Here is a 23749-nt window from a genome sequence, read left to right as displayed (position 1 = left end):
AGTTGATTGCTACTTGATTACTGTTATGGAAAAAATGAATTGACCAACCATATGAAATACGTGGAAAAGAACCAACAGAACAACCTCTCCGACCCATCGATGTGTCTATCACCAGAGAAGCTGAGATAGACTATGATGAAGGACTCGCCTACCGAGCTAAACCAGCTAAGCTCAAAACTCGGTAATAAGATTCATCAACCGAACTAACTATCTCAACCTCAGATACCGACCTCGACCTCGAAATAGAAATGTCTAGAAAGAATCTCGCATCAAACTAGGACAAGATCGACCCGACGAGATCATAGCTAAAAATCATGCCAATAAAAGCGGAATTGGAAATATTTTCAGAAGCAGATCCTTACTCCAATACGGGCTCCTTTAGCGTATCTAACAGATCCACTAAGTTTAGTTGTTGGATATTTTGGAGTCCTTATTCAATGTCATCGACAGGGCTTCGATGCCATCGAAAAAATTCAAAAATTTGAAGTTTAGTTGCTGGATAGTTGGGTCTCATTGCTCGATGCCATCGAGCTGTCTTCGATGCCATTGAAGTCAGTTCGATGGGACTTTGATGCCATCGAAGCTAGTCTATTTTTTGTGTTTTTCTTATTGAATAGATTGCTTCCCACATTTTTTACTAGCATTCTTTAATTTAGCTTTTCCTATGGGGTTTGAGCTAGATTGAAGGTTTTTGTGGGATTGATATAGGTTTTTTAAAGAGGTTTTTGTTATTTCCTTACTTTTTCGTACTTTGGATGCCTTCGATCTCCGAGTTTTCATACTTGAATCTTCTTTGGGGATCTTTGGACTTTAAGACTCATAACTCACTCTAATTGACAAACTAGGGCACTTATAATCTCCCAATTTGTCAATTACGTGACAAAACCTAAAAGCCTTTACAACTCAATAAACATGTAACTTTACATTGCTTGTTGTAAGATTTGCAAAGATTTACATATATGACTCAAGACATTCACAATGTACTCTTCAATACTCCCCTGAAGTCTCTGCACACAAATATTACCAAAAATACAAAACGTAACACATGGTGGAAGTATGTTTCTCCCTTTTTGTCATTGATTAGCAAAGGTTATTTACAAAAGCATGTATTGTCAACTGAAGCTTGAAAATATGAAAAGTTATGCATCATAGAGGGAAAAGAGACAATAAGCAATTGTAACACATAGCATAGGAAGCAAAAGGAGAATGTATAATATAATCATTAATCCACAAGTATAAAATCTAAAATATTCATAACATTGTTCAGCCAACTCAGTTCAATAAAAAAAAGGAATATTTGGCCGAGATGGTCACACAACTAAACAAAAGACTCGACACTTATACATCCTATCTGTAAGGCCCGTATCCTAGACCGTACCATTCCGTAGGCTTCCATGGTCCTCCCGGTTGAATTCTGGCAACCCGCGACCTATAATCAGTATTTGCGTGCGACCCTAAGTCGCATCCTGAAGATCTGAGTCGGCTCGACTAGAAACTTTTATCCTAGCGACGATGCCGTCACCACGGTTCCAACGCAGCATCTTGCGCATTGATGCGATACCCTGACTAGGAGTTGTGGGCCAGTGTTCATTTCGAGGAAAACGCCACACATTGCTAATTTCGAGAGAATCTCTACAACCCATCACATCAATCAATCACCTCAAGTCAAATACACATCCCATCACTCCCCTTACAACACCCATACCTCTCCCATTTCCAAAGTCAACTCTCTCTCTCTCTTCACCCATCCATTCCTTACACCCATCACCCATCACTCCACCCATCACCCATCCCTTTTCATCCCATCACCTCTCTCTCTCTCTCTCTCTCAAATCCATCTCCCAAGCAACCCGAGAGAGCCAACGTCAAGCTATTCCAAAGACCCAAGTGTGGCCCACTTTCTACCCCCCTCCCACATCTCACCATCCAACCATCCAAACTTCATCATCCTCCATCAAAGAAGGAGCTTAGGAGATTAGCATTTCAAGGAGCTAAAGAAGAAGGCCAATTGGTGGGTGATCGTAGCGTAGGACCTTGATTTATATGTAGGGCCCACTTGTGGTGGGACCCATCTTGATGTTTGTGTTGTAACAAAGAGGGGCCTATAGTGGTGGGGTCCCTCTAATGTACCGATCTCTCCCTCTCTCTATCTTTTGTGATGGAATGTGGCCCACTTGATCTAGACTGTCCATGTGTTGGGCCCCATCTCGCTGCCATGGGTGAAGTAAGAACACAAATATCAGTTGATCCAAAGCTTGGGTGGGCCACACTCTCGTGGACCACATCTCCCTGCCATGTGTGTGGGTCCCACGAATAGTAGCTACCGCCCCATAGACGTCAGCAAGTTCTATGGGACCCAACATGATGTATATCTTATATCTACATCGTCCGTCTGGACGGTGCTGTACATCGCACATTGTGATGTATGTATTTAATCCAAACCGTCCATTCATCTGGACGTGGCCCCACACCAGCTATGTAGTTGATGTATTGGCGTCAGCAAGGGGGTCTGATCACAGGCGTGATCTAGACCGTCCGTCCATTTTTCTCTCTGGTGGGCCACACGTGTGGACCCCACCATGAGATATGCGTTATATCCTCACTGTCTAGTCCATCTCTCTTTAGACGGTGGGGCCTACTTCAATGCATGTGCCATGCATCCAATTCATCCATTCAGGACATTGGATGCTAAGCTAGTTGTTTTTTTTATTATTTAAAAATAATATATTTATATAATGATATTATTTTATATTATACACACACACACACATGTATATAGTGGACCCCACCTTTTTGGAAGCAGATTGGCTGGATCACCTCACACCAGCATGTAACTGGTACATTGACGCCAATAAGTTCTGTGGGCCTCAGCAGCATATAGCTGCTGTGATGACGCTAGCGAGTTCTAGGGCTCCTGCATGATATAAGTGGGCCACCTTAATGTATGGTTACATCCAAACTGTCCATCCAAACGGTGAGCTCGTCTTAAGGCTTGAGACTAAAAATGATGCAGATCTGTACATCAGGTGGACCACACTACAGAAAATAGTGGAGAATTGAACGACTACCATTGAAAGCCTTTTGGGACTACAACAGTTTTGGATTATTATGATATTTGTTTTTCCCTCTTAATTCAGGTCTTTGTGACCTTGTGAACAGATTGTATGGAAAATAAATGTCATGGTGGCCTTGGGAAATTTTAACGATGGAAATCATTATCTCCACTGTTATTTGTGGTATGGTCCAGATGATCTTTCAATCATCATGTCCGCCACTATTTGGAGTGTGGTCCAGATGATCCGTCTATATGATTCTTTTTTTTTTTGAGAAATGCTCTTAGGTGATCTCTAAAATAGATGAGTGGTATAGATGATGCGGCCCACTTGATGTAAATGAGGCCCATTGGTGCGGCCCATGTGATGCGGCTCACTTGACGTAAATGAGGCCCATTAGTGTGGCCCATGTAATGCGGCCCACTTGATGTAAATGAGGCCCATTGGTGCGGCCCATGTGATGCGTCCCACTTGATGTATATGTGGCCCATTGGTGCGGCCCATGCGATGCGGCCCACTTGATGTATATGAGGCCCATTGTTATGGCCCATTGCGTTGTATGTGAAGCCCATATGATAAGGCCCATTGTGATGTATTTGAGGCTCATGGGTTGAGGCCCAATGTGATGTATATAAGGACCATGAGTGAGGCCCAATGAGATATATGTGAGGCCTAATGTGATGTATATGAGGTCCATTGCGATATGTGATTCCACCATGATGTATGTAATGATGTTTACGGTGGGTCATGACTTGGGAGCAATGATGGTTTGACGTCCACATTGTAAAACAATGATGGTTAAATGTGCGCATTGTAACTCTCCCTAAGGCCCATTGTTAGGCCCAAACTTGTTGAGTGTAGGCTGTCTAGGCCCATCTTTGTCATGAAGAGAGTTCATTACCATATAACATGCTTAGTATAGCTCTATGATTCATGCTTATACGCATCATATGTATGCTTGATATGAAGAACGACTGATCATAGCATATGTCATTGGGCAGATTATTTAGGGGGCTCCCTGATAGGCGGAGTTGCCTCACATAAGCACGCAGTACACGCATGATTACTACATGACTGATAATGTCATTCATGCACCTCGCATTTGTGTGATATGATTACTGTACGTTCTAGTGATATCAGGGCTATGGACTCCAAAGACATATCATGGATGGTAGGATTGGATACCAGAAATATTTGGTTCTAGCATTGAGGTGCTATAGATGTCCTTGGGTGAAAAATCCCTAAACCCGATGGTACCAGAGGATGACTCCAACATCGAGACCGAGTGGATACATGAGTGCACGAGAGCCGAATACCAGGAGGCCGCATCTCCTACTATATCATGGTTGGTTGGAAGGGGGTGTGGCCTTACCTACCCGAGGGTGGGGGGCAAATACTAGGCTGAGTATAACTAGCTCGTAAATGGGTCCATTATTGACGTGCTGGATAGGTATTGGCAGGCTATTGGTTAGGTGGATAGTGAGGTTTCTTATGCTCATTTGGATTGCGCACCTGGAAAAAGAGCAGTGTCATTTGGAGTGTATTAAACCCCTGTGATTATCCAGAGTGAAAACTATACTGATATTTGATACTCTGGTGATAAGCTGCATTGATATCTGGATTCATATATGGATTGGTATGCTTAAGTTGTATCTCGCATCGCATGGCCTTGGTATGGTCGACATCATTCACGCCTTGCATCGCATGGCCTTGATATTGCCAGTAGCATTCATGCCTTGCATCGCATAGCCTTGGTACGACTGTTAGTATTCATGAACTTATCAGCATGATTCCGCATTACTCTGATATTGCATTCTGAGCACACTTATATTATACACATACTCTCACCACCCTCTAAGCTTTCTATAAGCTTATGCACGATTAATGCGTGTAGGTGATCCCAAGACGCAGCCGTAGCTTAGTCGTAACAGGAGCGTGCAGTCGTGCTTCAGGAGTTTTTGTTATTATTATCATTTTATTTCCCTTAATGCACTTTGTACCTTAAAGTTTTTGATCATAGTGGATATTGTGATGGTGTCTTGGTTATTGTTCGTGGGTTATGCTTATGGTTATACTTATTATGAATCTAATTCATGTTGAAAATCCTCCTTATAGGATTCCAGGAACGGAACCTGGTATATGGGTGCCAAGAGCCGAGAGTGGGGTACTAAGAGGCTGTCGGCACGGGATTTGGCAATTGGAAATTTTATGAGCCCGGTTTCTGAGTTTAGGGCGTGACACTATCTCTAGTTGTCTGCGGCGAACTCTGGTGGAGCAACATCATCCCGGTGATAGGTCAGGAAAGTGAGAATCTCCTGCGCCGTATGCTGAAGTGAATGAACCATTTGCTTAAGCCGCGAGAGGCACTCCCCCTGTCATGTTTGCTCAACAATCAAGTGGTTCAGATGGTTCTGCTACTGTATATATCGTTGTGTGGTCGCGATGTCCAAAGTTGCTTGCTTTAAGGGCTCGCGTGCTTGTGTTGCCTCTGTGCTAGTTTGTCCTATCTTCATTGTTGTTGTAGCTAGTACAAGCATATCGGTGTCAACATTTGCAACTTCTGGAGCTCATAGATGCATCTTTTTAATGTTGTCACTGGTGATCGAAGCAGGTGGAACTTGTGCATCCTTAGTTGGGGAGAACCCAACCTCCAAAGCAAGCAAATACAAAAGATGACCAAATGAAATGTATGTGGCGAAACTAGCTCGGACGAGTCGCGCAAGCCAATGTACAATAATAGTGGGTAGACACAAATGGACACCCATCCCAACATTATAATAAATGTAAACCTTTAAGGGAGTGAGGTCGATACAGTTAGTCCCTCAAGGATAGACATTGGTCAAGAAGATGGAATGTAAGATGCGAAATTTACTAGACATCTATGAAGAACGAAGTGCATTCCCTTGAATCCACTTCTCCTATTTTCCATTGCAGAGGAATCATGCCATCATGTCCCTTACTTGCAGTTATGCAAGATCATAATCTAGTGCGGGCTCACAGGACATAACAGTACCTATCAGTGCAGTGGCTTAAGTAGGTGTAATGTTGACAATACAGCCATTGACTTCAACCTCAAATGACGAAGGGCGGAGTGTAGGGCTCCTTCACCTAAACAGGAACCAATAGACTTGGTTTCTATGTATGATCCCTCCTAACTTTAGTACATTTTCCCACCCGATGGCCAGTAGCATTCATCTACTCCATAGGGCTCAATACACTGAATATCAACTCTTCTCTTGGAAATAATTTTTCCTCTAGAATATTTTGATGAGGGAGAGTTTGACATGGGTGATTTGGGTTCTAATGGCTCATCGCTTTGGATGGAATGACTCGGCGATGGTATGGGTGATGGCGAGCGTTGTGTAGCAAGGTTGACATGCCGTGGAGGCAACTTCTTGACCTGTGTGGGTCGAGAAATCTCTCCTACCATTGGGACTTTACCTTTGTTATCCTTTGGCATATTGAGAAATATTTAAGTGTTTAATGAACAATAAGGTTGGCAAGAAGACAGCAATCAACAACACACAATGAGAGAGGGAAACTGAAACACACACACATACAGAGAGAGAGAGAGAGAGAGAGAGAGAGAGAGAGAGAGAGAGAGAGAGAGAGAGAGAAACCTATTGTTTCAAGGAGAGACCAGAGTAAGGCACGAATCAATGATCTGAGGGAAATGAAACTGTCTTGGAGTAGTTGGAAGCCCTAGACCCCAATTTGGGTAGAGGATTTGGAGAGTTGGAGATTAAAAAAAATCCAAAATAGTGGGTTTGAAATGAACCACCACACCCTTTTAAAGTGTAGTCCTTGATAGTTCGATGACATCAAATAATCTTCGATGTCATCGAAGTTTGAACTTTGATGACATCAAAGTGCCATCGAAGTCCCATTGAAGGTCAATAAAAGAGATGTTTTTCTTCAGCTGTGCATGGGACTGACTCCAGACTTGAGGTGTACATAAAGATCAAACTTTAAATTTTGTAATTATACAATCAAACATAAATAAAAAATAATATATAAAAATAAAAGAAATAACAACAAACAAAGTTCAAAAATGAGGCTACGATTCCCCAGATTTGTTAGTAAACCATAACAATCTAATAATTACCTATATCACACATACCCCAGTGGACTTTTGGAGATCTCCAAATCTATTTGCGTCTAAGGGTTTAGTCAATATATTAACCAATTGTTTCTCAGTTGGCACATAGTCCAACGATATAATATGTTCCTCAATGAGCTCTCGAATGAAAGGATGCCAGATATCTATGTGTTTTGTTGTAGAATGTTGCACCGAATTTTTGGAGATATTTATGGCACTAGTGTCATCTCAAAATAGTGTCATTGTAGTTTGTTTAATCCCATAATCCGTCAACATCTGTTTCATCCATAGAAATTGGGCTTAACAACTACCTGCTGCAATATATTCTGCTTCAGCAGTGGATAATGAAATGAAATTATGCTTTTTTACTATGATAAGAAACTAAGCAATTCCCTATATAAAAGCACCCGCCGCTAGTCGATTTTCTGTCGTCCATGTTTCTAACCTAGTCAGCATTTGAGTTCCCAACAATTGTGGTTGAAGTGTTAAATGGGTACCAGAGGCCAAAATTTGTGGTCCCAGCCACATACTTGATGATTCTCTTCACAATGTTTAAATGCGATTCTTTTGGGTCAGCCTGAAATCGAGCACATGCTCCTACACTAAAGGCTATATTAGGCCAGCTACGGTGAGATAGAGTAGGTTCCCAATCATACTCCGATTCAAGTGTTGATCCACACTTTTTTCAGATAGGTCCTTGAATAACTTCAGTGTGGTGCTCATAGGCATGTGATGTGTACGAACAAACTCAAGTCTAAATTGTTTTGCTAATTCTTTTGCATACTGGGTATGGCTTATAAAAATGCCATTTTTGAGCTGCTTAACTTCTAATCCCAAAAAGAAATTCAGTTCTCCTATCATGCTCATTTCAAATTTGGATTGCATTAAGTGGGCAAATTGATGAGCCATTTCTTCACATGTGGAACCAAATACTATGTCATATATATAAATCTGTGCAATAAGCAAGGAATCCCCCGTCTTTTGAATAAAGCCAGATTCATCATATTTTTTTCTTGTATATCCATTTGGTTTCGATGATATTGGTGTTTTGTGGCCTAGGAACAAGTTGCCATACCTTATTTCTCTCAAATTGTTGTAGCTCTTCTTTCATAGCTGCTATTTAATATTTATCTTTTAGAGCTTCTACAACATTTTTGGTTCAATTTTGGAGGTGAATCAGAGATGACTATTTATGGTCTCAAGTTTACGTCGAGTTTTCACGTCGGTACCCGGATCTCCAATTATTTGATTGAGAGGATGATCCTTGATTACCAGAAGGTCACCCAAGGGTTGAGACACTCATGAGGAAGTGGGTCTATCATCAAATTTATCTATTATGCTTGGACCCATATCTTCATCTGCATCTATCTCATGACTTGATTTGTCATGGTGGTTGGTCATCAACAACCACATTAATTGATTCTTAAATAGAAAGGGTCCTAAGATTGTATGCCCTATAAGCTTGACTGTTTAAGTAATATCCTTGAAAGATCCCATCATCGCTTTTGGGGTCAAACTTACCTAAGTTGTCTTGGTCTCTAAGGATGTAGAATCTACAACCGAAGACCCTGAAATACTTAACACTTGGTGACTTCCCATGCCACAAATCATATGTTGTTTTATCCAACCTTGCTCTTAAGTAAACTTGATTGATAATGTAGCAGGCTGTATTGACAGCTTTGGACTAGAAGGTTTTTGATAAATTTTTACTATTCAACATAATTGAGGCCATTTCTTCTAGCACCCTATTTTTTCTTTCAGGAACTGCATTTTATGGAGTTTTAGGTGCTGATAATTCATGCCGAATGTCGAATTCACCATAAATTTTTTGGAATCAGTCATTCTCGAATTCACCGCCATGATCATTCCTGATCCTATCTATCATGTAACCTTTCTCATTTTGGAGTGCTTCACAAGTTTTTTGAATTTATCAAAAGAGTCAGATTTTTCTCTTAAAAAGGCGACCCAGGTAAACTTGGAGTAATCATCCACTACAACTATAAAGTCTCTTTTTTCCTTAACTTTGGACTCTAGTGGGACCAACAAGGTCCATGCGCAAGAGTTTTGTAAGTGCTATGGTTGAAAGCCTCTTTATGTTGTCAAATTTGTGGTGCTAAAAACATTGCTTGTACTTTATGAAATTACATAAATACAAATGTTCAAGACACAATATGGATGAAGCGAGTCTCAGTGTATGGATGTTGACTGCATTAGTGAAGCACAATGCTTAACTCAAGATATGTCAAGCCACGACATTGTCTCGCAAGATCGACTTCGAAAGACAAGACATGTTTACAAGTCAAGACTCGAGAATGTTCAACTGAATTTACAAGTTACAAGTCAAGAATTAAGATTGCGTAATTGAAGCTTTTAAGGAAAAGCTACATCAAGATTTCAAGCTTCACTTTCTTTAAAGGTTACATATCTTAAGGGTTCAATGTCCTTACTTCACTTTTAAGGTATGTTTGACCTTAGGTTGACCTTTAGAATAGGTCATTTCGAATACAGAATGCAAATGTTTTATATTTGGGAATCTGGTCTGCTCTAAGACTAGTCCTGGATCTTTCTCGACTAGTCCTAGCACTGCTTCGACCTGTCTAAGATTTTCCTGGACTAGTCATAAGTTTGTTGCAAAAATTTGAAATTTTTTGTTAAGCTTTGACCAGTCCTGGGGTTTGTTCGACCAGTCGTATGAACAGTATCAACTATTCCTTTGACCAGTCATGAACCTACGACTCAAACTATAGCGATGTATTTTGCTTGGCTTCGACTAGTCGTGATTAACCTAAGACTAGTCGAAGGTGTCCTTTGACCAGTCGTAAACTACCTACGACCAGTCGTGAAACTGCCTTATCTTATCGCGCTCAAATTTTTAAATATCTGTTGGTTCTAAGACCAATCGTAACAATATCTGGACTAGTTGAAGATGCGATTTGCTTACCTATAAATAGAGCACGAATCTCTGAATATTGAGGACATCTGAAGTAATTGTAATTCGACCTTCTGAGAGATAAGTCTGTGCTCCATTTTAAGCTAAGTGTGCATATTTAATATTCTCTTTCTTTAGCTTTTTAAATTGATTTTGTTTCTTGTACTCCAATCTGATCTGAAAAGAGGAAGTGTTATTTTCCTTTTTCTAGAATCAAAATCAATTAAAGCTAGCCCGTTTTAGTTTAATTTAAAATCTATTAGAACCTAAAACCATTATAAAGTGAGTATTGGACATTGAACTTTGACATTTGAACCTCTACTCCGACTTGGTTCTTCCGGGCTGCTACAAAGGAGAAATCTGGATATTTTACATTATTGTAATTTACATTCTGTTTTTGGTTTCGTTTTGAGATTAAGCCAGAAAAATCTCATTGTGTTTGGTTATCTGAGGAGAGCCAGAAAACTTAGAAAGTGTGGGTTTTTGGATTGTGTAAGCCCAAGTTAAAAAGACACAACTATGAAGGTTTTAGGTGAACTTGTGAAACCTATTTTGATAGTGAATGCTAATATCCCCTGTGTGAGGATATTAGGAGTGGAGTAGCATTCTGTGTGGCTGTTGTTTAACAGTTGGTGAACACACAGGCGAACCACTATAACTCCTTGTGTATTATAGTTTGAATGTTTGCTTAATTTCCTATCTTTTATCATTCAAGTTGTGGAATGTATGTGTGGATGTGAATGTTGTAATATTTACATTTCAAGCACAGTGGGGAATGTTGTAATAATTTAGATTTAAATTCTTACAAATTTTCAATTCTTTGCTATTTATTTATTCCTCTTTAGTTTGAGTTTTTGATACAAAGAACGTTCTAGAAATAAGGTTGTCCTGCCATAAACCCTTGGTTTTTATGGTGTAAGGTTGTCCTTAGAACTGCATTTGTTTTAATCTCTCAATACTTGATTATTGAGGCTGCTTTTCATTTTAAGCATTGTGAATTGATTTATTTTATTTGGTTATCATTTTTCCGTTGTTATAGTCTAAATTTGGCATAGTCCTATTCACCCCCCCTCTAGGATATATAGCTTGCCAAATTAAAAATAAATACTGCAGAATATGAAACAAAGAATAGATAGCACTATACACCAATCACAGTATAGGAATGGAAAGTAACCTAAAATCAAGAAATTGGAACAAAAATTGTTTTAAGGACAACCTTACACCAAAAACCAAAGTTTATGGTAGGACAACCTTATTTCTAGAACAAATAGAGAAACTGAAGCTCAAACTAATAAAGTAATAGTAAGAGATAAATTACAGAAATATAAATCTTAACTATTACAACATTCACCACTGAGCTTGAAATGAAATGATTACAACATTCACATTCACATATACATCCCACACATGAATAATTAAAGATATGAAATATAAACCACACAACCACAAAACACAAGGGATTATAGTGGTTCACCTGTGTGTACACCAACTGTTCAACAACAGCCACACAACTACTCCACTCCTAATATCCTCACATAGAGGATATTAGCGTTCACTATCAAAAATAGGTTTTCCCAGGTTCACCTAAAAACCTTCACAATTGTGTCTTTCTCTGTGGGCTTACACAACTAAAAAACCCTTCCTCTGAGTTTTCCTGGCTCTCCTAAGATAACCAATATAATGAGATTTTTCTGGTAAATCCCAAAAGAACACCAAATGAAAGTAAATTACACAAATGTAAAATACCTAAATTTCTCCTTCGTTGTAGCAGCCCAAAAGAACTAAGTTGGAGTAGAGATTTGAATGTTCAAGATCAATGTATTATAATGGTTCTAGTTTCTAATAGATTTTAAATTCAAACAGAAGGGCTAGCTTTAATTGATTTTGATTACAGAAAAAGGAAAACAACAATTCATATTTTCAGATTAGATTGGAATGCAAGAAACAAAATCAATACAAAGCTAAAGAAAGAGAATACCAAATATGCACACTTAGCTTAAATGGAGCACAGACTTATCTCTCAGAAGGCCGAATTAAATTAACTTGAATTGCTTAATTTATTTTGAGATTCATGCTCTATTTATAGGTGAGCAAAACACATCTTCGACTGGTCTAGGGACCTCTACGACTGGTCGTAGAACCAACAGATATTTGAAAATTCGGGCACGATAAGATTTAGCAGTTTCACGACTGGTCGTAGGTCTTTTTTGACTGGTCGTGGGTCTCCTACGACTGGTCGTAGATTCACACGACTAGTCGAAGTAGATCGATTTTCAGCGTTGTACATTGAGTCATTGCTCTACGGCAGATCGAAGATGCAGTCAACACTATTCCTGCAACTGGTCGAACAGTCCCCAGGACTAGTCGAAGCCTTAACAGAAAAATTTTGATTTTTGTAACAAACTTACGACTGATCCAGAAATTTCTTAGACAAGTCGAAGCAATGCTAGGACTAGTCGAACAAAGTCCAAGACTAGTCTTAGAACTGTCCAAACTCACTTATATAAAACATATGAGTTATGTATCCAAGATGGCCTACTCTAAAGGTCAACTTAAGGTCAGTCATACCTCAATAGTGAAGTAAGGACATTGAAACTTAAAGACGAGTGACCTTGAAAGTAGTGAAGCTTGAAGTCTTGATGTAGCTCAAATTTGAAAGCTTCTTGAGATCTTGAGATCGAACTTGAAAGCTTCTTGAGATCTTGACTTGTGAACAGTGCTTGTCAAACAAAGCTGATCTTGAGTAGAGCATTGTTCTTCACAGATGCAAGCTTCATAACAGTGTCTTTGCAAACAAAGTTGATCTTGAGTAGAGCATTGTTCTTCACAGATGCAAGCTTCATAACAGTGCTTTTGGCACCACAAATTTGACAACAAAAAGGGCTATAAGCTATAGCACTTACAATCTCCCCCTTTGTCAAATTAGTGACAAAACACACTTCCAAGATATGTTAAATAACACAGAATATCCGATTAAAGAATCATGCACTAGTTATTATATCATGTACCAGTTGGTATCAACTAGCATACATGATCCTGCAAACCTGTAAATCAATATTCAACATAACATACATGATCCTGCAAACCTGTAACTCAATATTCAATACAGTCCACTTCTGCACATCCTCCCCCTGAGTAACATACAATGCTACTCCCTCCTCATAACATAATCATTCATTAGACACACATCACATTCATATCCATTCTCCCCCTTTTTGTCACAATAGGACAAAGGAAGCATAGAACAAATGGCCGAGGAGTAATAAGGAAAGAGATATATGAGTGAAAACAAGACAAGATATGATTAACCAGCATAAACAGCCCACATAATTCATATACAAAGCTAAGTCAAAATAGCTACAGTCTCAAAACCAATTAAGCTAACACAAGAGTAATAAAGTTATAACAAACAAACTAACTTAAAAGATCTATTCAGAACCAGATGAAGGTGCAGGGATGGAAGGACCAAGTTGATGCAAGCCATGTTTGCACATATGCTTGAATTGTAAATCATGGGCAACAGACATGTTTTCCATCTTAACATTCATATTCTCAACTTTATCTTCCAATGCACGCAGACGTGCATCAAACTTGGAAGGCTCATAATCTGGATCATTTCCAGAATCAGATTCAAGTTCTTCAAATATATCATCCATGTTGATATCACCAGGAGGAAGATCACTAGCTTCTTCCTCATGTTCAGCGTCAGTATTGAAACCACCAACACCTTGACTAAGAAGGAAGTCAAGCTTCATCTTATTGATATTAGAATTGTTAAATATCAAATGATGGATAGGGGCCTCTTCAATCGGCATACTGACTAACATATGTGTAGCCAACACAGTCATCAAATAACCAAAAGGAATGTCATTGTGACCAGGATGGAGACGAAACTGAATAATGGAGTGACAAATCAAGGATGTAGACAAACATGAGCACCACTAGCAACAACATGAAGAACATAAACCATGAATGAAGTCAATTCAGAATTATTACCCGAATGAGGATACAAGTTAGACACAAAGATTTTGTGAAGAACTCTATATTTGGGTAACAGATATTTTGAAGGAAGCTATTCCCTTTCTGAGTCCATTGAACATCCAAATTGCATAAATCTTTAGTGAGCATACGTTTTTTAGATACAGAGGGTTTTTCAGATAAGTTATGGATAGGAATACCCTCATCAATCATAGGAATTTCCATAAGAGTTGAAATCAAATGACGATCAATGTCAAATGGTCCTTCTCTTGTGGCTATCTTAAAACATAAATTTTCCAATGAAAAATCACATATGTATGCGAACATGGACTAGGCAATGGACCGGTATGCTGGCCCACCCCAATATAATAAGTTATCCCAACCTACAGCTTGGAGAATAGTAAGGATCTCAAATGGAGTAACATGATTAATGTCAATAGGATGTTCAACGATAACATTACATAATCTGATGTTCCGAACATAGGATGGATCGTCCTCGGGAGCCCGAAGATGACGCTTAGTAATAGGGGCTGATCTAGAGGAAGAAGAAGGACCACAAGATGTTGTTTTTCTACCTTTAGATACCATTTGCAACAAGGATTTCAAGGAAATAGAGAGTTGCAAAGGATTGAGAAGTGGGTTTTCTCAAATCAGATTTTACACAAGAAAAACCCCAAATCTCAACGAAATTTGAAAATAGAAAACTTCAAGAGTCAAATAGAAGAAATCTAGACTCAAATCTACAAGAAAAAAAATGCAAAAGGAGCACTAACCTTGAAGATTTTGAAGGATGGGTTCGACTGGTCGTGCGTCGGCCCGTTGGAGAGTGAAGAAGAAATGAAGAAGAAGAAGCATTTTTCCCAAATTATAAGAGATTCACGCGATTCACGACTGGTCGTGGATGTACCTGCCAGAAAAACTGATTTCCAGCATTATATTAAAAAATTTGAAAACAAATCAAGCAATTATATACACTATGATACAAATAGACATAAATAATCACTTTAAAATGCATGTGCCAAGATCAAATTTCATTTTGTTAAACCTGCTTTTGTCGAGTGGTTTAGTGAAAATATCTGCACGTTGATTCTCGGTAGGAATATATTCTAAGGATATAACTTTTTCTTCTACTAATTCCCGAATATAATGAAATCTAATGTCAATGTGCTTAGTACGAGAATGTTGAATTGGATTTTTTGAAATATTTATGGCACTGGAATTATCACAATATAATAACATAGAATCCTATTTAATTCCATAATCACTTAGCATACATTTCATCTAAACTAGCTGAGTACATGCATTACCAGCTACGATATATTTAGCTTCAGCTGTTAAAAGTGATATAGAACTTTGTTTCTTGCTAAACCAAGAAACCAAACAGTTTTCAATATAGAAGCAACCACTACTGCTTAATTTTCTATCATTAAGATTACCAGCCTAGTTAGCATCCGAGTACCCAGCTAATTGAACACTAGTCTCATGAGGATACCAGAGACCGAGATTAACAGTACTTGCGACATATCGTATAATCCGCTTGACAGCAGTCAAGTGCGACTCTTTAGGATTAGACTGATATCTAGCACAAATACCAACACTTACAGCAATATTAGGTCTACTAGCAGTTAAATATAGTAAACTACCAATCATACGACGATATAATTTTGGATCCACATTTTTACCTTTAGAATCTTTTGAGAGTTTCAAAGTTATACTCATAGGAGTATCAAATTTCTTACCATTCTCAAATCCAAATCTCTTAATCAAATTCATAGCATATTTAGATTGAGAAATAAACATTCTATCAGGTTTTTGCTTTACTTGCAACCCAAGGAAATAATTCAATTCCCCAACAATGCTTATTTCAAGCTGAGATTTCATTAAATCTGCAAACTCAATAGTCATGTCAGTATAGGTAGATCCATAAATGATATCATCAACATATATTTGTACTATTAAAATGTGATCATCATGTTTTTTGATAAACAGAGTCTTATCAACACATCCCATTTGAAAATTATGGCTTAATAGAAACTTTGTTAGTTTTTTGTACCATGCCCTAGGAGCTTGTTTTAAGCCGTAAAGTGCCTTTTTAAGGCGATAAACATGATTGGCATTCTTGGGGTCTTCAAAACCCATCGGTTGTTCAACATAGACTTCCTCATGCAAATCGCCATTTAAAAATGCACTTTTCACATCCATTTGTTCTTAAACTTTCTGAAATACGCAATGGATATAAAGAGTCTAATTGATTCAAGACGCACTACTGGTGTAAAGGTTTCATCATAGTCAATACCTTCAATTTGAGTGTAACCTTGTACCACTAGCCTGGCCTTGTTTTTAATTATATTGCCAAGTTCGTCAGACTTATTTTTGAAAATCCATTTAGTTCCAATGATGTGTTTATCTTTAGGTCTAGGTACGAGATACCAAACATCATTTCTCACAAATAGGTTAAGTTCTTCTTGCATCGCAACAATCTAGTTTTCATCAGTAAGAGCTTCTTTTACATTAGATGGTTCTATCCGGGATGTAAAACATACATAATTACATATATCCTCAAGTTGTCTATGGGTACGAATACCAGTGAGAGGATTTTCAAGAATCTATGTGGTTGGATGATCTTTAACAATCCTTAGTTCAGAATCAGTCTGATTAGATGAAGTATCAGGTTTATCGATTACAAGAACTTCATCATTATCTGAACTTAAGACAAGTGTGTTTAAGTGATCATCAATGACCACATTGATGGACTCTTGAATCACACTGGTCCTTTTGTTCAGAACCCTATAAGCTCGACTGTTTAAAGAATATCCTAGAAAGATCCCTTCATCACTCTTCGTATCAAACTTTCCTAGATTTTCATGATCTTGTAAAATATAGCACTTGCTGCCAAACTTGAAAGTATTTGACAGTAGGCTTTCTATCGAATCACATTTCATATGCCATTTTATTATTACTTTTACTAGTGTAAACTCGGTTAATAATATATCAAGCTGTATTGACTACTTCAGCCCAAAGATTCTTAGAGAGCTTCATACTATTCAACATGACATTAGCCATTTCTTGAAGCACTCTATTTTTCCTTTCAACTATTCGATTTTGTTGTGGAGTTTTGGGCGCTGAGAATTCATGTAATATTCCCTGGTCGCTACAGAACTTCTCAAAACCGCTATTCTCAAATTCAAATCCATGATCACTACGAATCTTACTGACTTGAGAACCTTTTTCAGTTTGAATCCTTTTAAGAACCCTTTTCACTTCTTCAAAGGTTTCTGATTTGTCCCTTAAGAAGACTACCCAAGTATATCTGGTAAAGTCATCTACAATTACCAAGATATATCTTTTGTCACCTCGACTTTCCATCCTGGTAGGTCCTACAAGATTCATATGGAGAAGCTTGAGTGGTCTTGATGTGGTATTGGAATTCACATTTTTGTGTGAGTTCCTTGTTTGTTTGCCAATCTGGCATTCACCACATATTTTATCTAATTTTTGTAGTTTAGGTAAACCTCTTATAAGTTCCCGTTTACTCAATCTATATAGATTTTGATAGTGTAAATGTTCAAGACGTTTGTACCATAAATCAGTCTCGTCTGTATGGACCATGTAACACGATTAATTAGATGAGCTGGATTCGCTAACAATATAGCAGTTTTCAGACGTTCTACGTCCAGTTAGTATTACTGAACCCTTGTTGTTTAGAATCTCACAGCTTTGATTAGAAAACCGTACACTATGGTTGTTGTCGCATATTTGAGATATGCTAAGCAAGTTATGTTTTAGACCTTCAACATACAAAACATTTTTAAACAACGGAAGGTTATAGAGTTAAACAGTACCTTGGCCCCTAATCTTGCAGTTGCTGCCATCACTAAATGTGACTGAACCATCAGTCATGTCTTTGAGATAGGTGAATAAACCTTTATCACCAGTCATATCCCTTGAGCATCCACTGTCTAGGTACCACTTTGAATGGCTTGTTGCTTTGAAAGCGGTGTGAGCAACTAAGTAGACAACTTTAGGAACCCATTTCAGAACTGTTTTGGGTTTAGGAGTATAGTTGGTCTTCTTCTGTCTGATGTTGTAAGAATGACCTACTGAGTTAGATTTTAAGAGCTCCTTGAGTAAATCTACTATCTTTTCAGCAAGAGGGTTTTAGTTCTGATTTTTAAAGTTGACATGGCTACTTTTAGGTTTTTAAAAAGTTTTTGTATTTTTAGAAAAACCTTGATAAGTACTTTTCCCTTTTAAGTTTGAGGACTCTCCTTTCACAAACTTGGGAGGAGTATACTTTTGTTTAGGAGGTATATTCTCATCATAGCCCAATCCGGATTGATCGCCATTTTTTCTTGATTCAGATAATAGTTTTTCTAACTTTGGATCACCTTGGGCATATCTCTATGTGTCCTTTAAACTCAGAAGATAAGATACTTCATTTTTAAGTATCTCATTTTCAGATTTCAGATTTTCAATCAGTGAGGTTTCGAATTATAAATCACATTTTGATTTTTCAAAACAATCTGAATTTTGGGATTTTTCTAAAACAAGTGATTTAAAACATTCTTTGAGTTTAAAAAACTTTTCTTCTTGAAGTTTAAGTTTGACAGCAATTTTACAACTTTCCTTGTATAGGGCATTGTAAGCATCTTGAAGATCATCTTCATTTTCATAATCACTATTTAGATTTTCTTCGCTAGTTGAATCATCATGATGTGAAAAAGTAAATTTGGGTAGAGTCATAAGGGCTTTAACTTCATTGCCCGTCTCAGTTTCAGAATCTTCCGATTCAGAAGAAGCTTCAGAATCAGATGATTCATCCCATGTAGCTAACATACCCTTTCTTTTTGTTTTGTCCTTTTTAGGACATTTGTTTGCTAAGTGCCCATATTCTTGGCAGTTGTAACATTAACTATCTTTCAAAGACTTCCAACTTTTAGATCTAGGTTTAGATCTTTTCATATCATTTGAATTTTGAATATCTACCCTTTTCTTGCTTTTGAAAATCTTGTAAAATTTCTTCGCTAAAAGAGCCATATCGTCTTCAGAATTTTCTAAATCCGAGTTTTCTTGAGAAATATCTTTAGAAGATTTAAGAGCAATGGATTTACTTTTAGGAGATTTAAAGTTTAACTCATAGGTTTGTAAAGAGCCAACTAGTTCTTCTACCCTCATATTATCCGTATCATGAAGTTCCTAGATCGCGGTTACCTTAGAGTTGAACCGTTCAGGAAGTGAGCGTAGCATCTTTGCAGACACTTTACTTTCTGGGATTTTATCGTTAAGACCCCATATTGAGTTTACAATGTCATTTAATCTTGCGCAAAAGTCCATAAACATTTCATTTTCCTCCATATGAATTTCTTCAAATTTGGTTGTGAGGAGTTGGACTTTAGATTTTTTGACAATTGTGGTACCCTCGTGTGTCATTTCTAATATATCCCAAATTTACTTTGCAGTATCATAGGATATGATTCTTTTGAACTCATCTGGTGATAGTGCGCAAGTGATTGCATTTAGTGCTTTTGCATTGGCACTACTCTCATTTTTCTGAAGGGTGGTCCATGAGAAATATGGTGTTACTCTCATTGATTTTGAACCATCAATACCAGTCACTTTAGTGGTAGGTGGGTTCCATTCAGTCACTGTGGCTTGCTACACGCTCTCATCCATTGATTTGTGGAAGATCCTTATCCTGGCTTTCCAATAGGCATAATTGGAGCCATCAAAGGGTGGAGGCCTAGTGATTGATAGGCTATCAAAATTTGACATCTTATATATAGTTTGGATCATTAGCTCAGGAATTAAATCTAAATAAAAAGCAATAAGAGCGAACTATTAGGCTCTGATACCACTTGAAATGGCCAAGTTATATGTCCTAGAGCGGGGGAGGGGGGGGGGGGATAAGACTATGCCAAATTAAAAATAAATACTGCGGAATATGAAACAAAGAATAGATGACACTATACACCAATCACAGTATGAGAAGGGAAAGCAACCTAAAATAGAGAAATTGAAACAAAAATTGTTCTAAGGACAACCTTACACCAAAAACCAAAGTTTATGGTAGGACAACCTTATTTCTAGAACAAATAGAGAAATTGAAGCTCAAACTAATAAAGTAATAGTAAGAGATAAATTACAGAAATATAAATCTTAACTATTACAACATTCACCACTGAGCTTGAAATGAAATGATTACAACATTCACATTCACATATACATCCCACACATGAATAATTAAAGATATGAAATATAAACCAGACAACCACAAAACACAAGGGATTATAGTGGTTCGCCTGTGTGTACACCAATTGTTCAACAACAGCCACACAACTACTCCACTCCTAATATCCTCACACAGAGGATATTAGTGTTCACTATCAAAAATAGGTTTTCCCAGGTTCACCTAAAAACCTTCACAATTGTGTCTTTCTCTGCGGGCTTACATAATTAGAAAAACCCTTCCTCTAAGTTTTCCTGGCTCTCCTCAGATAACCAATACAATGAGATTTTTCTGGCAAATCCCAAAAGAAAACCAAATGAAAGTAAATTACACAAATGTAAAATACCTAAATTTCTCCTTCGTTGTAGCAGCCCAAAAGAACCAAGTTGGAGTAGAGATTTGAATGTTCAAGATCAATGTATTATAATGGTTCTAGTTTATAATAGATTTTAAATTCAAACAGAAGGGCTAACTTTAATTGATTTTGATTCCAGAAAAAGGAAAACAACAATTCATCTTTTCAGATTAGATTGGAATGTAAGAAACAAAACCAATTAACAAAGCTAAAGAAAGAGAATACTAAATATGAACACTTAGCTTAAATGAAGCATGGACTTATCTCTCAGAAGGCTGAATTAAATTAACTTGAATTGCTTAATTTATTCTGAGATTAGTGCTCTATTTATAGGTGAGCAAAATACGTCTTCGACTAGTTTAAGGACCTCCACGACTAGTTGTAGAACCAACAGATATTTGAAAATTCAAGCGCGATAAGATTTGGTAGTTTCATGACTAGTCATTGGTCTCCTTCGACTGGTCGTAGGTCTCCTTCGACTGGTCGTAGGTCTCTCATGACTAGTCGAAGCTGGCCGAATTTCAAAGCTGGACTTTGAGTCGTAGGTCTACGACAGGTCGAAGAAGCAGTCGACACTGTTCCTACGACTAGTCAAACAGTCCCCAGGACTAGTCGTAACCTAACAGAAAATATCCAAATTTTGTAATAAACTTACGACTGATCTAGGAATTTCTTAGACAAGTCGAAGTAGTGCTAGGACTAGTCGAACAAAGTCTAGGACTAGTCTTAGAACTGTCCAAACTCACTTATATAAAACATATGGGTTATGTATCCAAGATGGCCTACTCTAAAGGTCAACCTAAGGTCAGTCATACCTCAATAGTGAAGTAAGGACATTGAAACTTAAAGACGAGTGACCTTGAAAGTAGTGAAGCATGAAGTCTTGATGTAGCTGAAATTTGAAAGCTTCTTGAGATCTTGAGATTAAAGTTGAAAGCTTATTGAGATCTTGACTTGTGAACAGTGCTTGTCAAACAAAGCTGATCTTGAGTAGAGCATTGTTCTTCATAGATGCAAGCTTCATAACAGTGTCTTTGCAAATAAAGCTGATCTTAAGTAGAGCATTGTTCTTCACAGATGCAAGCTTCATAACAGTGTCTTTGGCACCACAAATTTGACAACAAAAGGGCTATAAGCTATAGCACTTACACAAGGGTACTTCAATTGTCAAGAAATCTAAAGTCCAACTCCTCACAACCAAATTTGAAGAAATTCATATGAAGGAAAATAAAATGTTTATGGTCTTTTATACAAGATTAAATGACATTGTAAATTCTATATGGGGTCTTGGCGATAAAATCCCAAAAAGTAAAGTGTGTGCAAAGATACTACGCTCACTTTCTGAACGGTTCAACTCTAAGGTAACTGCGATCCAGGAACTTCGTGATACAGACAATATGAGGGTAGAAGAACTAGTTGGGTCTTTACAAACCAATTAATTAAATTTTAAAGCTCCTAAAGGCAAATATATCGCTCTTAAATCTTCTAAATGTATTACTCAAGAAAATTCTGATTTAGAAAATTCTGAAGATGATATGGCGCTTTTAGCAAAAAAGTTTTACAAGATCTTTAAAGGTAAAAAGAGAGTTAATTTTCAAAAATCAAATGATAAGAAACGACTTAAATTTAAATCAAAAACTTAAAAATATTTGAAAGATAGTCAATGTTACAACTGCCAAGAATATGGGCATTTAGCAAACAAATGTCCTAAAAGGAAAAACCCAAAAAGAAGGGAATGTTGGCCACTTAGGATGAATCTTCTGATTCTAAAGCCTCTTCTGAATCAGAAGATTCTGAAACTGAGTTGGGCAATGAAGTTAAAGCTCTCATGACTCTAGCTAAGTTCACTTTTTCAGATCATGATGATTTAACTAGTGAAGAAATTTTGAATAGTGAACATGAAAATGAAGAAGATCTTCAAAATGCTTGCAATGCCATATACAAGGAGAGTTGTAAAATTGCCGTAAAACTAAAACTTCAAAAAGAAAAGTTTTTAAAACTTAAAGAAAATTTTGAGTCTCTTATTTTAGAAAATTTTCATATTTCAGACTGTTTTGGAAAGACTAAATGCGATTTAGAATTCAAAACCTCCCTGTTTAATAATCTGAAATCTGAAAATGAGAAACTTAAAAATGAAGTATCTTCTCTTCTGAGTTTGAAGGATACATGGAGGTAGGCTCAATGTGATCTGAAGTTAGAAAAACTTCTATCCAGATCTAGAAAATATGGTGACAGATCTGGGTTGGGCTATGACAAGAATATACCTTCTAAACAGAAGAATACTCCTCCCAAGTTTGTAAGAGGAGAAACCTCAAACTCAAAAGGGAAAAGTACTAATCAAAGTTTTTCTAAAAATGTTAAATCTTTTCAAAAATCTAAAAGCAACTATGTCAACTATAAAAATCAGAACCGAAATCCTTTAGCTTAAAAGATAGTTGATTTGCTTAAGGAGCTCTTAAAATCTAACTCAGTGGGTCATTATAAATACAAGAAGACCAACTATACTTTTAAACCCAAAACAGTTATGAAATGGGTTCCTAAGGTTGCTTAGTTGCTCACACCACTTTCAAAACTACAAGTCATTCGAAGTGGTACCTTGATAGTGGATGCTCCAGGCATATGACAGGCGACAAGGCTTTATTCACCGATCTTAAAGATATGACTGATGGATCAGTCACATTTGGTGATGGTAGCAACTGCAAGATTATTGCTCAAGGTACGGTTCAACTCTATAACCTCCCCTTATTTAAAAATGTTTTATATGTTGAGGGACTAAAACACAACCTGTTAAGCATATCTCAAATATGTGATAACAATCATAGTGTAAAATTTTCTAATAAAGGTTGTGAAATTTTAAATAAAAAGGGTTCTGGAATATTAACTGGTCGCAGGACTTCTGAAAACTGCTATATTGTAAGCGATGGTAGCTCATCTAAACAATTGTGTTACATGGTCCATACTGATGAGATTGAATTATTGTATAAACGCCTTGGACATGTACACTACCATAATTTATACAGATTGAGTAAAAAAGAACTAATAAGAGGTCTACTAAAATTACAAAAAGTAGACAAAATATATGGTGAATGCCAGTATGGCAAGCAAACAA

This window comes from Magnolia sinica, chromosome 19, assembly GCF_029962835.1.
Source record: "Magnolia sinica isolate HGM2019 chromosome 19, MsV1, whole genome shotgun sequence".
Lineage (NCBI taxonomy): Eukaryota > Viridiplantae > Streptophyta > Magnoliopsida > Magnoliales > Magnoliaceae > Magnolia > Magnolia sinica.
Note: the sequence above shows the minus strand (reverse complement) of the source record.